At 41.9% G+C, this 12,692-nt stretch overlaps 1 long non-coding RNA gene across 1 annotated transcript; it reads right to left on the bottom strand.

Moving 5' to 3' along the window:
* Positions 1 to 3,233: 3,233 nt before the first annotated feature.
* On the bottom strand, positions 3,234 to 4,099 carry LOC120322923. Its single transcript, XR_005562889.1, has 2 exons — positions 4,065 to 4,099; positions 3,234 to 3,820 (listed from the first exon to the last, which is right to left on the bottom strand). It is a non-coding gene; the product is annotated as an uncharacterized LOC120322923 (long non-coding RNA).
* Positions 4,100 to 12,692: the final 8,593 nt, after the last annotated feature.

Genomic DNA, 12,692 nt, shown 5'->3' with positions numbered 1-12,692 from the left:
GAACACGAAAGCCAGGGACAGGAAACCAAGACAGCAGAAGGCACTGGTCATGTGGTAGTGGAGACTGACAGAGACTTGATCTGAGAGCAAATCTCTTCTGTGACTTTGATGGTCCCCATTTCCTCTGGAGCCATGGAGCATCCTGTCATGCTCCCTCTCAAAATGCTTTTAACCGAAGCATTAGAGAGACAATGCCAATGCGTGATGTTAGAATGACTTCATACACTAGTTGACACAGTCCATTAGATTGCAGCTTGAGCACTTCTGCTCCAAGAGCCTAAAAGAGAGACAGGACTAACCAGTGGCTCTCAGACAAGCAGCTGTGACATGTGCCATCACAGTAAATTAATGGTGGCCACAGTTTTGACAGTTTAAATCGAAACAGAATTGAACAATCAGAGCAAGTTTTTGTCTTGTGGGTTGCAATGAATTCCCTAGTGACTGCATGCAGCCACTATTATTGTCTTTGAGAGTCACTGTCCTAAGAGATGAGTCTTTTAACAAGTGAACAAATAACTCAATTAGAAATTAGAACAGTACATTTCTGAGAGAAGCTCAGCAGCCTCTTCTCCCATTAGCAACAGTGGGAGTTGCCATGCTCTGCACATGACCAAGTGATAGCTATTCTCCTTTCCTTCAGCAGATAACTCTCATGTAACTGCTTCACAGTGTCATCCCAGTTTTCCTCTTTTGGGTACCATTTGCTGATATGTGGGAATGTGTGGATTTTTGGTCAAGTTTCAGCCTAGAAAAAATATCCAATTACACAAAACTAAACGAAAAAGGCAGGGGACCAGAGATAGTTTTGTGAGTTGATGAGTGAACTTTTTGTTGAAAAGTACTTATTAGAGTATTCACTTCGTGCATGAGCTTGTTCTATCAAGGGGAGAGAAAAATAAGTCATTCTAGGATCTAAAAACAGTCAAGAAATCAAACTCAGGCAGTCTGAGGATGATAGATTGGTTAACCTGAATTATGTGAGGAGTACAGATATAATAACTTTCCTCCAAGGTAGTAAAAAGAGAGAAATGTATGTTTATTGAATGTATTCAGTGGGCATGGGAAGCTTCCTGCAAGGAATAAAATGTCCTTTGAGTCTATGTCGTGGTAGTGTGGTACTGAAAAACAGAAGGGGTGAAGGAATTGTGAACAGCTGGTGAGTGGCAGCCCTATACCAAAAGAATGAAGTGTGAAGGAGGGGAGAAGGCAATTAAAAAAAAACAAAACAACAACAAAAAAGAGCTAAAATCCTAACAGCAGTAAAATAGAACCCAAACAGAAAAACCAAACCGAAGTGTTAGGAGTGTACTGTCAAACACCAGATTCCCATGGACTGTAAGAGAAACAGAAGCCATTGTCCTCTGCTGGGGATGGGAACCATAAAAAATAACAAGTTGGGCTGGGAACATAGCTGCTGTGTGTTCTCAGTCACATTTCTCAAATAAGACCAACAACTCTCTCTCTGTCTTCAATATAAGAGATGCTCCATAGAGGATGAGTGCACCCCTGCCTAGCTGGGGAGATGATCTGTGAACACTCACCTTCCTTAAAAAAAAATCCCAACAGTTAGAATGTAATTAGTTCATTAAGGCTCTCAGGTGAGAAATAAATAATGGCTCCATGCCAGGATGGTGGGGATGTGGGACAGGGAGGCAGCCAAACATGCAGTGCAGCCTGTGGCCGATTCCAGGGAGAAGTTTGGGCTGGGGTGGTTGCAGGCGGCAGCATGCCCTGCTTCTGGGCACACAGCTGGCACAAAGCTCTGCTCCAGATCTCCTGTCCTCACAGCTGCACGCCTTCCTGACAAGAGGAAGACAGAAGTTTATGCTCAGCCTCAGGCGAGGTGCACAGACTTTCCTGGCAGGCTTGCCCCCATGGCACGCTATTGTACAAATTGTCCTTGCATGCTTTCACTTGGCACAGCAGTATTTCAGAGATTTGGGCACTTCTGCAGTAGAGGCTGGGCAGAGCTGCCTGCTCCCCTCTAGATTGCTGGGGGCCTGCTTGTGGCTGAGGGAAGCTTGGCACGTCCTGGAGGACAATGGCACAACACAGCGCTTGCCCCGTTCTTGCTACCCCAGCTGTACTGGAAGTTGGGCTAAATAATGCGCAAAGATGCTTAAAAGCAGGAGGTGATTTTTGTGAAAGGAAAGATGAAGCAGGCAGACTCTAATTGAGCAACAACAGTGATATGTAATATTGTGACAGATATGGAGAGGCAATAACGGAAAAGTTATTCACCACTTCTCACAGTACAAATATTAATGGGCTTCACCTGAAACGATGTGACAGCGAGGCCAAAACAAACAGAGGAAGTATCTTCTCCTATATAGTATCAATTATAAACACAAAGAGACAAATCTGGATAAGAATATTCTCTAAATGCAACTCAACACATGAATACAACCTGAACTCAGAAGTCCTTAAGTCACAGAATACCAGATACCAGAAGGCTATACAGAAAGAATTGTCTCTCTTTGCTAGCCATGTTCTTACACAGTGCTGTTGACCACTGTTGAAGGTTGGAAAGATCTTTGCTGAACACAAGGGTATAGTCTTGTTTTCCTCAATTTTTTATTTGTCCTTTGAAACTTGGCATACTCAGTGATTAAAACCAAACCTGTCTTTGAACCAAATATATCCAAATCACATGCATCCAAAGTGCTATGTTAACCTTACTGCCACATGTTTTGACAGTCAATATTTTTAAACTTTTTAAAAGGCTTTTGCTCATGGCTGGACTCATCTTTTTCAGGGCATGATTGACAGGGGTCTATTTCAAAATACCTTCCATTAAGGAAAAAAAAAGAAAACTACCTTAATGGTGAAGCAGGGAATGACAGCAGCAGACAAAAGATCATTGCTTCTTTGTTCTTGAAATCTGAAGAAAATACACAGAACTCCATTGTATGACTTTTTCATGCACAACATTGTCTCTCTTGACCCCATGCACATCTGCAGCATGAAGTCCTCTGTTATCTCTGGATAACAGCTGTTGCATCACTGATTATTCATCAGCTCCACTTCAGTCTGCCTAAGGTGCTGTGAAAATCCCACAAATTGCCGAGTTTACTAAGTGAATTCAAGATAAAGCCTTAAATTGATGAAAAAAAGTAGGAATAACAATGGATAATTCTTACTGGACATTTTGTTTGGTTGTCTGTAGCACACAGGCCTGTATTTTGACATGTTGGAATTGGAGGACTTTAAAAAAATATTATAGAATCCCCCAGTTTTCTCATCTAACTCCTTTATAGTTTTAATTTGGCTTTGGAGAGCAAAACACAAGGGCAAGGAACACATGCGGTCAGTACTGGTGAAACAAGCAAGCCCTTCAAGTTATATGATGTGCAGAAGCAGAATTTACAGAGTAATTAATTAGTGAGGATTTCCAGTTAAAAGAAGGTGACTGAAGAGGTATGTGCACAACCCAACCCCTTTGAATGCAAATACTCCTTGATCTTTATTTGGGGCAGCGGAAGTAATTTCTCTTCTGTCTTCTCACACTTGTTATGGAAACCACAATTCAGTATGTACCTCCTCCCCAGGTAATTCATCTTCTGAGCTCCTCCACCACCACCTCCCCCAACCATTTTCCACCCCTACCACTCCCCAGTTACCAATGCTCATATTCCCACATGGGTGCTAAATCCCATCAGTTTTTCTGTCCAAAGGATAAGGATGGAAGAAGATTTCTTTGATCTCCAAGACTCTTTCATGGGTCATTTGAGGGGTGAGGACAGAAGAAGGTGAAGATTTCCAGTTTATCATCAAGGCATTGACGGCCATCAGATTGCTGGGAACATAATAGTGGATATTCCTGAAAAAAAAAAAAAAAAGGTTGCTTTGCAGCTCAGCACTAAATTGTTAATGAGCTCCTGGTGTAAATTCATGAAGTGTAGGGACTCAGTCTAAGCAGGTGGCTCTGCAGTGACGTGCAGCGTCCAATTATCTACTTACAAGCAAGTTGTACAGCTCCATGTCTGCATGGTCAGTATGTGAGTTTAGATTAGTGCTATGGAGTCTACAATGTGACAGGCGTATTTCCAGATATATGAGCCTACCTTACAGACTGTAAACCAGAGAAAACAGTTTCTGTAGGAGCCCCAGAGGCTATTGCATGGAGTGGTCCTGAGTCTTGGTACCAGTGGCTCATTTGCCTTGTGGCCATTTGTAAAGCAGACTGCTTAGAAGTCACCACTCTTCAATCTCTCCAGATGTGAAGGTGCCACACATGCACAGATGTTGCAGGTAGCTGCAGTTTGTCTTTTGGAGTTATGAGTGTTGAAGCTCAGGTACAGGATGCCAACACATAAGTCCACTGAAATGATACAGAGCCACAGAGTTAAAAGTACATAATCAACCTTTGTTCTAAATTCCCTAATTGGATTGCAAAATGACTTTTTTTCATGCTCTCAACTTGTCTTTTGTCTCTTCCAGTTCATCTACATCACATTCCTTGCAATTATATCACGCTCCCTTTGTCCAATGCCAAGTATTTGCTGAGGACTTGTAAAATCCTCATTCCCAATAGCTTACCTGTTTGGTACAGGATTTCTGTCTTTCTTCAGAAGGCAATTCTGCTCCAGCCTCCTTCTGTTGGGCAAAATTATGCAAATTGCATAGATTAAATTGCTGTATAATGGTTGATCAGCTTTTCCTTATTGTTTGCCTTTTGCTACACAGGATTTGTGTGCATTTAAGAGTTTTATGTGTTTAATAGTTATTTAAGAGGCTTAGCATAGCTAATACCTTCAAGCAGTTCTGTCCCTGCAGACTAGAGAGAAGTAAAGGCTACCTCTGGCATCAGTGATTTCGACTGAAGGAGATTTAAAAATTGTTTAAAAAGCCTGAGTGGCAAAGTTTCTGGGGAGAAGATACAGTGACTGTTGATATTGTTTGGAGAGTGTGCTGCTGTTTACCAAAACTCTCTTCTTGTCTCTCTCCTGATAAAAGGAGCTGCAAAGAAGACCCAGCTCCCACTAGAGGAATGGGTCCAGCAGGATGCAGGTCTCCAAATTCCATGTTTTCTATTACAGCGTGTTTCCACTCATGTACATGCAAATGCTTGAATTCACTTTGGCACGAGCATAGGCTCCTATTCCAGCTCAAGGCTGATTGCAATAGAACACATAGGCATTTCCTCTCAGTTGCCAGATCCTGTTCTTGTTAACATTTTGCCAAAGCATTAATCATATCCCAAATCCCATGTGCCCCTGAGCAGACTTTCCCTCCCAGCTGCTTCATCCCCATCCCTTGATAGACAGACTTTCATCTCTCTCCCACTCCTTACACATCCTTGAACTTTTCCAAGAGCTGCAGCCCCACCAGAGCAAGCAGGACAGGAACAATGAGTGGTTTGCTGCCATCGAACTGGCTTTTACACATCCTCACTGGTCACATAGTGGAGGCCACTCCAGTCCACTCAGCAAAGCACACAGAATCCATGCAATACGTACAGCTTTTCTGTAAGCAATTAACTGAAGAAGTCAGGTTTGGTTTTCTTAAACAAATTAGCCTTTTAGTATTGAGTTATACACACCGTTGAGAAAACAGAGAGTAAAGTAAATACGTTCTTGAAAAGCAACCCTTCTCCCATGCAGCTCCAGAGAGTACTACTCACACATTTGCCCACTGCAAACAGATGGGCCATTTTCTCGTGTCTCTATTAGGTAATAGGCTCAAGCTGTGAACAAATAAAGCAGAAAACACCCAATATGCCAATGTGTTAATTTTGTCTTCCTGTAGGTGTCCCTGTCGATTGCAAAACTGAGGCAGCCCCAGCTTTGTAATGTCTTACTTTTTTCCAACAAAGTTATAATAATTTTCCTGGGCAAAATAAATCCTGAGCATTTTTCACAGTGATAGATATGTAAAAGGTGTTGATTAAGCCATATGTGAGAAACAACAAAACTAGACCTAGCAACTTGATAACCTATTTGTTTCTGCGTTATTTTTTTAGATAGCTGGATTCTCTGTTAAAGCATACATCTCTATGCACATTCTTTACCAACTCTAAGTTTTAATGATATGCCCAGAACCATTTTACCTGATATGCATATGAATACACACAGTATGTATAAATATGTGTCATTTGCATGAGGTAGATGTACTTCACTGTATAGCTCAGGGCAGAATCTATCTCAGGCTGCACAGATCTTAAAAACTAGTAATGTGTGTGAATGGTTCATCATTGCTTTTAAGCACCAGACGGTCCCCACGTTTACACTGGCATTGCCAGAAGGTTTCCACAGGGAACAAAATGGAATATGATGACTTCTAAAGAGGTCTAGGTATTGACTAAAACTAAGAAATACTCAGTATTCTTCTCCCAAGATATTCAGTCCGACTCTGAGGTTTTACTTATTTTGCCTAGAAAGTCTTTCTCCTTGCAGGGCCGTATTCTTCAGCCCGAAGAGGAGCAAGTGCTGAGTGCCACAGGGATTTGTGTACTTCCCAACACAAATTCAACAGTTCTTAATGCACTCAGGCCTATACCCAAAAAATATAAAGGTGCTTCTCTTTCTTTAAAGCTTAACCTGATTAGAGTCACTCCTATGACTCCTAATTTACCACTATCAAACTGCCTCTCCTATTGTTATAACCTTTCTTTCTTTCATGAGGGCTCTTTGGAAGCTTTTCACATACTTGTTAAATGCTCTTGGTCACAAAGCCTGCTCAAAGTTCCCTTGATCATGTCATTGCTATGGTGTAAAATTGAATTACTTTTACAATGCATGCTGTACCCTGGCAAAGTGAAGTCTTTTCCCACAGTTAACAGAGGTGGAAGGCCTCAAAAATAAATGAATAAAGAAGGACCAAAAAAAAGTGAATTTTCATTAAACTGAGGAAAATAACTTTTTCCTGAAATGTAGGCTAGGCAAGCTCAAACATCTCTTTATTAAGTGTCAGCTAGGCACATCTCACTGTTTCAGAAGAGAAATGGCCTGACTTGCTGGGGAGCAGTTAATAATAGTGAAAAGTAAAGCATTTGCAGTTTGCTTGATTTTTTTTTTTTTTTGGTGGTGGTTATAAACAACATCTTGTCTCTCATGAAGAATTAAGAACATGAAAAGCTTTTTTATTGTTGAAAATGCCTGTGGGATATTGTAGGGTTGTGGATCACAAAGTTAGTTTTCATCCTTACTTCTGTCCTTTTTATGGGATTGGACATCACATGAATGAGGTTATCCAAACCAGAAATAAGCATTAAAACTAGACAAGATATACTCAGAGCATACTCCCCATGCCTCCAAAAGAAATCCTCTCACACATCCCTTTGCGGAAAGTAAGCGGGGCTTGTTATTCGTATTGTATCATCTAAATAAAGGACTTTGATTAGCCCTGCTTGTTCCAGGTTCTTGTTACACAGTACAATAACAGGGCTGAACTGGCAGCCCATGGCTTCATGCTGGAGACGCTGGAGAGCATAGTGCCCCTCAGAAGGCAAGCCGCTCTTTGGGGAGCTCAGTGGTCCTGCATTGTCTACAAGGTATGAAACATATGCAGCAAAACACATGGACATGGCTAATATCTTTCTTGAGTTCAGCATTATCTTCCAGTGACCCTATTGATAAACTATTTTACCTGGTGTCAAAAACTCAGGCTAATTTTCCTTTCCCCTCTGTTTTTGGTGCATGACCTGTTTATTGTTGTTTTACTGTGAAGCTCAGGGTCCTTCCTGTCACAGCCACAGTGGCTTCCTTCAGCTTCAGATCTTCATGTTCTTGATAGCAAATTCAATCCTCACACCAGTGGACCGGGACTGGCAGGAGCTCATGGCCAGGGGTGCATTAATCATGACCAAGGTCCTACCTGGAGAGGGTCTAGATGCACCCTTTCTTATCTTTGGTAACTCAGGTTCAGTCTTAGGACTGTCTTGAACTGAACAAGGACTTTATGGATTCCTGAGTGGTTTCAGTCCTACCTATCCTGTAAAAGGGACTGTGCTGCCATGTCACAGGGTAATCATCTTCCACAGGTATTCTTCTCGCACGTATATATTCTGCTAAAATCATGCTTTTGTGGTGAGAACTGGCATCCTGCCAAGCAGGGTGATTTCATTGTACTGTTATCATGAAAGGGGTTTATAGGGAGCTGCTTCCACACTACCCTGCACTGGGGTGCAAGCAGAGCACATCTGGGCAGATGTGACCTCTCTGTTGCTCAAAGGGATTCCCAGTTAACCAAGCAGCAAGGAGAACAATGGGAGCAACACCCTTTTGACTTGCATGGTTTTCATCTTTCTTTTGCTTCCCCAGGATTTTCTAAGGCAGGCTGTGAATACTGAAGTGTCACCACTTGCACTTAAAGACTTTGCAGGTGATAGTGTGATGCTTGTTCACACCAATATGAGAGGAACCCCACAGCAGGAAGTCAGTTCTTTCAGACCTCTTTAGAAATGTGTGATAATCTTATAGTGCATCAACACTTTCTCCCTCCCCTCTCTCCTTGCCTCTAATTTCTCTTAAACAAGGCCATGTTAGTCTCTAGGTTTTCATGCTACTGCTGACATAGCTCTCCTTTCTCTAAATTTGTCTCTTTCACACCTCACTATTCAGTGCTTTGGGGATGGGTTTATGTATTCAGTCTACACCTAGCCTGCTGTGTTGTACTCTTCATGATGCTTTTTTCCACATGCTTTGGAAAAGACACATTTGGTGATAGATATGCAGGCCTTTTTGTGTTCCCTTCCTTTTTTTTCTTCTCTTCTTGCTCCTCGCACCTTGCTTTCTCTGTAAGGTTGGTCCATATTTAAATTTTTCACTTCTGAATAACATTCCTTGTATTCTTACTATGTTCAGAGCCAGTCAGATTTTTATGTTGTTTTTTGTTTGGGTTTTTTTTTATTATTTTAACACAAGCAGCTTTTGTTAACCAAGTACCCCAACTCTGAACAGTTTTCCAGGAAAGGAAAGCCCCAGGTTCAAGACCCTCTATGTAGTTAATGGCAGTTTGAATATGAATCCACATCCCTTGGGAGCACACTTACAGCCAAAATGATGTTTGTTCTATGTATGTATTTATTTTAATTACCGATCCACTAAACAACCTTTGAAAGATTGTTTTATCTTGATATGCAATAAAGTTGAAGGATTTGAGAAGTTTCCTGGCCAGCTCTATTTATATCACTGTAATATCTGAATTTCTCCCAGAGGTTGATTAATTTGCTCATGCAATCCAGCAAACAAGGCAACAACATATCAACATGGCTTTAGAGTTGGGAAATAAACACATAGAATACAGGTTAAGCAATTTTCTCAAGGTCACACTCCAAATAGGAATGCGCTCCTGCCACAAGAATCTCTTCCATGCCACACTTATATTTTGTCTCCAAACTCACCGTTTTTATTTAAGTACCAAGAAATATTTATGCCATCACCTGATATCAGAGCACTGAGACTTACTGAAACTTTTATTAAAGCTGTGTACAAATGCTACATTCTCACTGCGTCCATCTGGCGTAGAAATCACTATTTTGTCTCCTTTGCAGGTTGTGACACCGGAGGACATATGGGAAAGGCGATATGACCAAAACTGTGATGAGAATCAGCAGAGAAAGTACTGTCATTGTCCTCGTCTCCCCACATGCACACACTGGGTTCCCTGTGGAGGACACCAGGTTCTCAGGCTACTTCTCATCTGGTTTAAACATTGGATGTTAATACTTTTGTGTACCTTAAAAGTCCTGGTGAAGATCAGTGTTTCCCTCTTTAATGCAACAGAGGTGTGTTAAAACCCACCAGGACTTACACACCACGTGGGCCTCTCTTAAGAAGCTCAGCTGTAAAAATAATTCTCATCGCACATTACAAAGTTGACTGTGGTGTTAAACACAGCAGACATTTGGTGAAGTGTACTCCTGGACGGGACCAAGTAGTTGCTAAGCATGCTAAGAAACAGTTCTCTCATTCAAACAGAGGCCACCAAAATGGTTTTTGAATAAGAACTCACTGAGTTTTCTTTACCCTTTCATCTTGTCAGGAAATCTGTGTGAATTTCCCTCCTCTCCATTTGCTTTCCTTCCCCTTTCTCTGCTGTCATTTACCAGCTGGGCTATTTTCTTCAAAGTACCCTCTAAATGTCACAACCACTGAACAACCACAGCAAATAATGGAAATGCCCTAGTAACCCTTCCCAAAGCACTTATATACCAACGCTGAATAATTTGACCTGCTCTCATTCTTGGGAACATATTTCACAGTAGCGGCAGAGGAAAGAGAATGGTTTTAAGATTTTGTTCCCTTTTTTCTTGGTTCTCTTTTGATGTAAGACAAGCTCTACAAACATGAACTAGAGAAACCCTTCAGCCCAAACCAGATGCCCCTTAGAAGGAGTGTGCCAGCTAATGCAGCATGAGGAACATTCTCATTTTGAGTGCTGTTGTGCATGCTTCACCATGTACCCCTAATTATAAGAAAATTACTTAAAAGTCCTCAGGGACCTCTAAAAAGAATAATCCATAACAACAAAGGGCCTGGGTATAGTGAAGATGTGCACATGTTTGAACACAGGGTTTCACCCTGTGAGACACAGTCTGTGATACAGGATTTCAGGCAGGAATCCAACTCTTACTTCAGTTTTTAAAAACTAGGAGTTTTTCAAAGAGCCATGAGAACTGCTCTTTTGCTGATTCTTTCTAGTGTATCAAAAGACACTTGCTGGAAAGGCCCACAGTAACAGGCATTTAGCCATGATAAAATATGTTAAGACATCCTACTTGACTGATCTTGGAATTTCTATATAATTTCAGTGTTGGTTAAAGTTCTCACCTCCCGAGTGACTTATTCTTATCTATTTCTTTGATCACTTTGAATTTCATGCTATTTTGTATTCAAGGTGTGCCTGAAGCAGTATCCTCAAGCCAGCTACTGCCCAAGATGAGAAAACAAATATTGAAATCAGGGCTTAAGCTTTGAAGATGATCTTATTGAAGTCCCAACCCTCTCTCTGGATCTAATCTAGATCAGCCGGTCGCTGCCCCCTTTCTCTTTTACAGGGTCAGGGCAATACTGAATGTATTGTCTTTCTCAGGATAGTCTTCCCTCCTTCCCTTCAGGCCTTTCACTGCCTGAATTGAAAACAATCTAATTTGTTTTTCCCTAAACAAGCAACACAAATCTTATCTTCTTTCACTACAGAGACACTTCAAATCTAATCTGAGTTAGTCACTCTGTTTTACAGGTCAGGAGTGAACAGAGCTGTCCTCTTCAGCTCTCAGAGGTGTGGGTTTAGCCACCTGTTCACACCTAAGTTCCTCCTGAACTGCTTCCCATCTGCATCAAACAAAACAGCAGCACTGACAGTGCAACCAGACCAAAGTCTAGGGGCTTCCCTGGACATGGCTGGAGTACATAGTGAAGGAAATTCAAAAGAAAGATCTGCCCCCCCCCCCCCCAAATTAAACTCTGCTATTTGGCAACGAAGAGAAAAATTGTTTCTGGATCCCAGCTGTGAAACTTGAGGACTGATATAAACCTCCTGCCTGTAGACCTGTTCCCAGGTCTACACTGGAAATTCCTCTCAGACCAGCTACAGAAGCCAGGAGTTGGAAAAAAATTCCTTCTGTTACTACCATTATTTTACCAGGAAAAGACCCTGTTTAAGCACAACTAAATGAGCAGAAGGATTCATTGTTATTTCTGCTCAGATAATGAATAGGATTGATACTAAACAGAGGACATGATGGCCAGTAACTGGAGGGCTTGCCAACACAGTTCAGGGAATAACTGCTGCCAGATACCCTCTGGAGCACAGAGAAAGCCTTGTCCTCCTCACTGTACAGTCGCAGGAGCTGTAGGCCTCCCTGACACCACGTGGCAGTGTGTTCCTCTGGGTAATTAGAACAGTCATAAGCAGGAGATATTTGACACCCAGTCAGCCCCCTCTGTGTCTAATAGAATGGTTATGGAGACAAATTTGTGGTGGATGGCACTGGCCTGTTGTACCAGAAATATGTTGCTGCCATGCTTATGCTACTTAGGTGCTGAAGCCTTTCATCTCTCTTCTGTCAGGTTTGTGCAGGGTTCCCCATCAGCTGTTGTATCTGAAGCCTTACACAAACAGTTGCTAATGACAAGAGATCCCCTGTCCTCAGTGTATAACAATAAGCAAACAGTTAAAAGTTTCAAATGCTCAGCTCCAGCTTTTGCTGAAACAATGGCCAGTGGAATTTGAAGGAAAGAGGTCCAAGCCCTCCAGCAGTGCCCCCATCCCCTGGGCAACTTGGCCTCCTCCATTTTCGTTTCAGCCTGTTTGTCCATGTGAAGTTCTTCACCCAACCATCAGTACACTGAAGGTCATAATTTCCTAACCTGCCCTCTTGGCTTGCCCATGCCATTTACAAGCTTGGACCTTCTGGTGATCTGATTTCCATGTGAATGGGATGAGGTGAGAGCATTGCCATTTCAAAGCCTCGGAAATAGACCTCCAGCACTGGGATGCTGAAGGAGGACAGGAGAATCAGCATGAGAATGTTATCCTAACACCTTGGCAAGAAAGGGAGCCCTCATACAAATGTTTATTCAGAGGCAGAGAGATGGCCCTGCTGCAAAAATAAAATGCTGGGCAGCATTTTATTTTTCACTCCTAGGAGTGTGAAAGGAGGACCCTTAAAGAAATTTACAACTTGTAATTCACCTTCTGAGACCTAAAAGATGCTACAGAGTTGTGGAAAAACAAAAGGCTTTTGA

The sequence above is a fragment of the Pipra filicauda genome, unplaced genomic scaffold (genome assembly GCF_003945595.2).
Source record: "Pipra filicauda isolate LSUMZ 115617 unplaced genomic scaffold, ASM394559v2 scaffold16_size7369187_pilon, whole genome shotgun sequence".
Classification (NCBI taxonomy): Eukaryota; Metazoa; Chordata; class Aves; order Passeriformes; family Pipridae; genus Pipra; species Pipra filicauda.
This window is presented reverse-complemented; position numbering and strand designations above follow the sequence as displayed.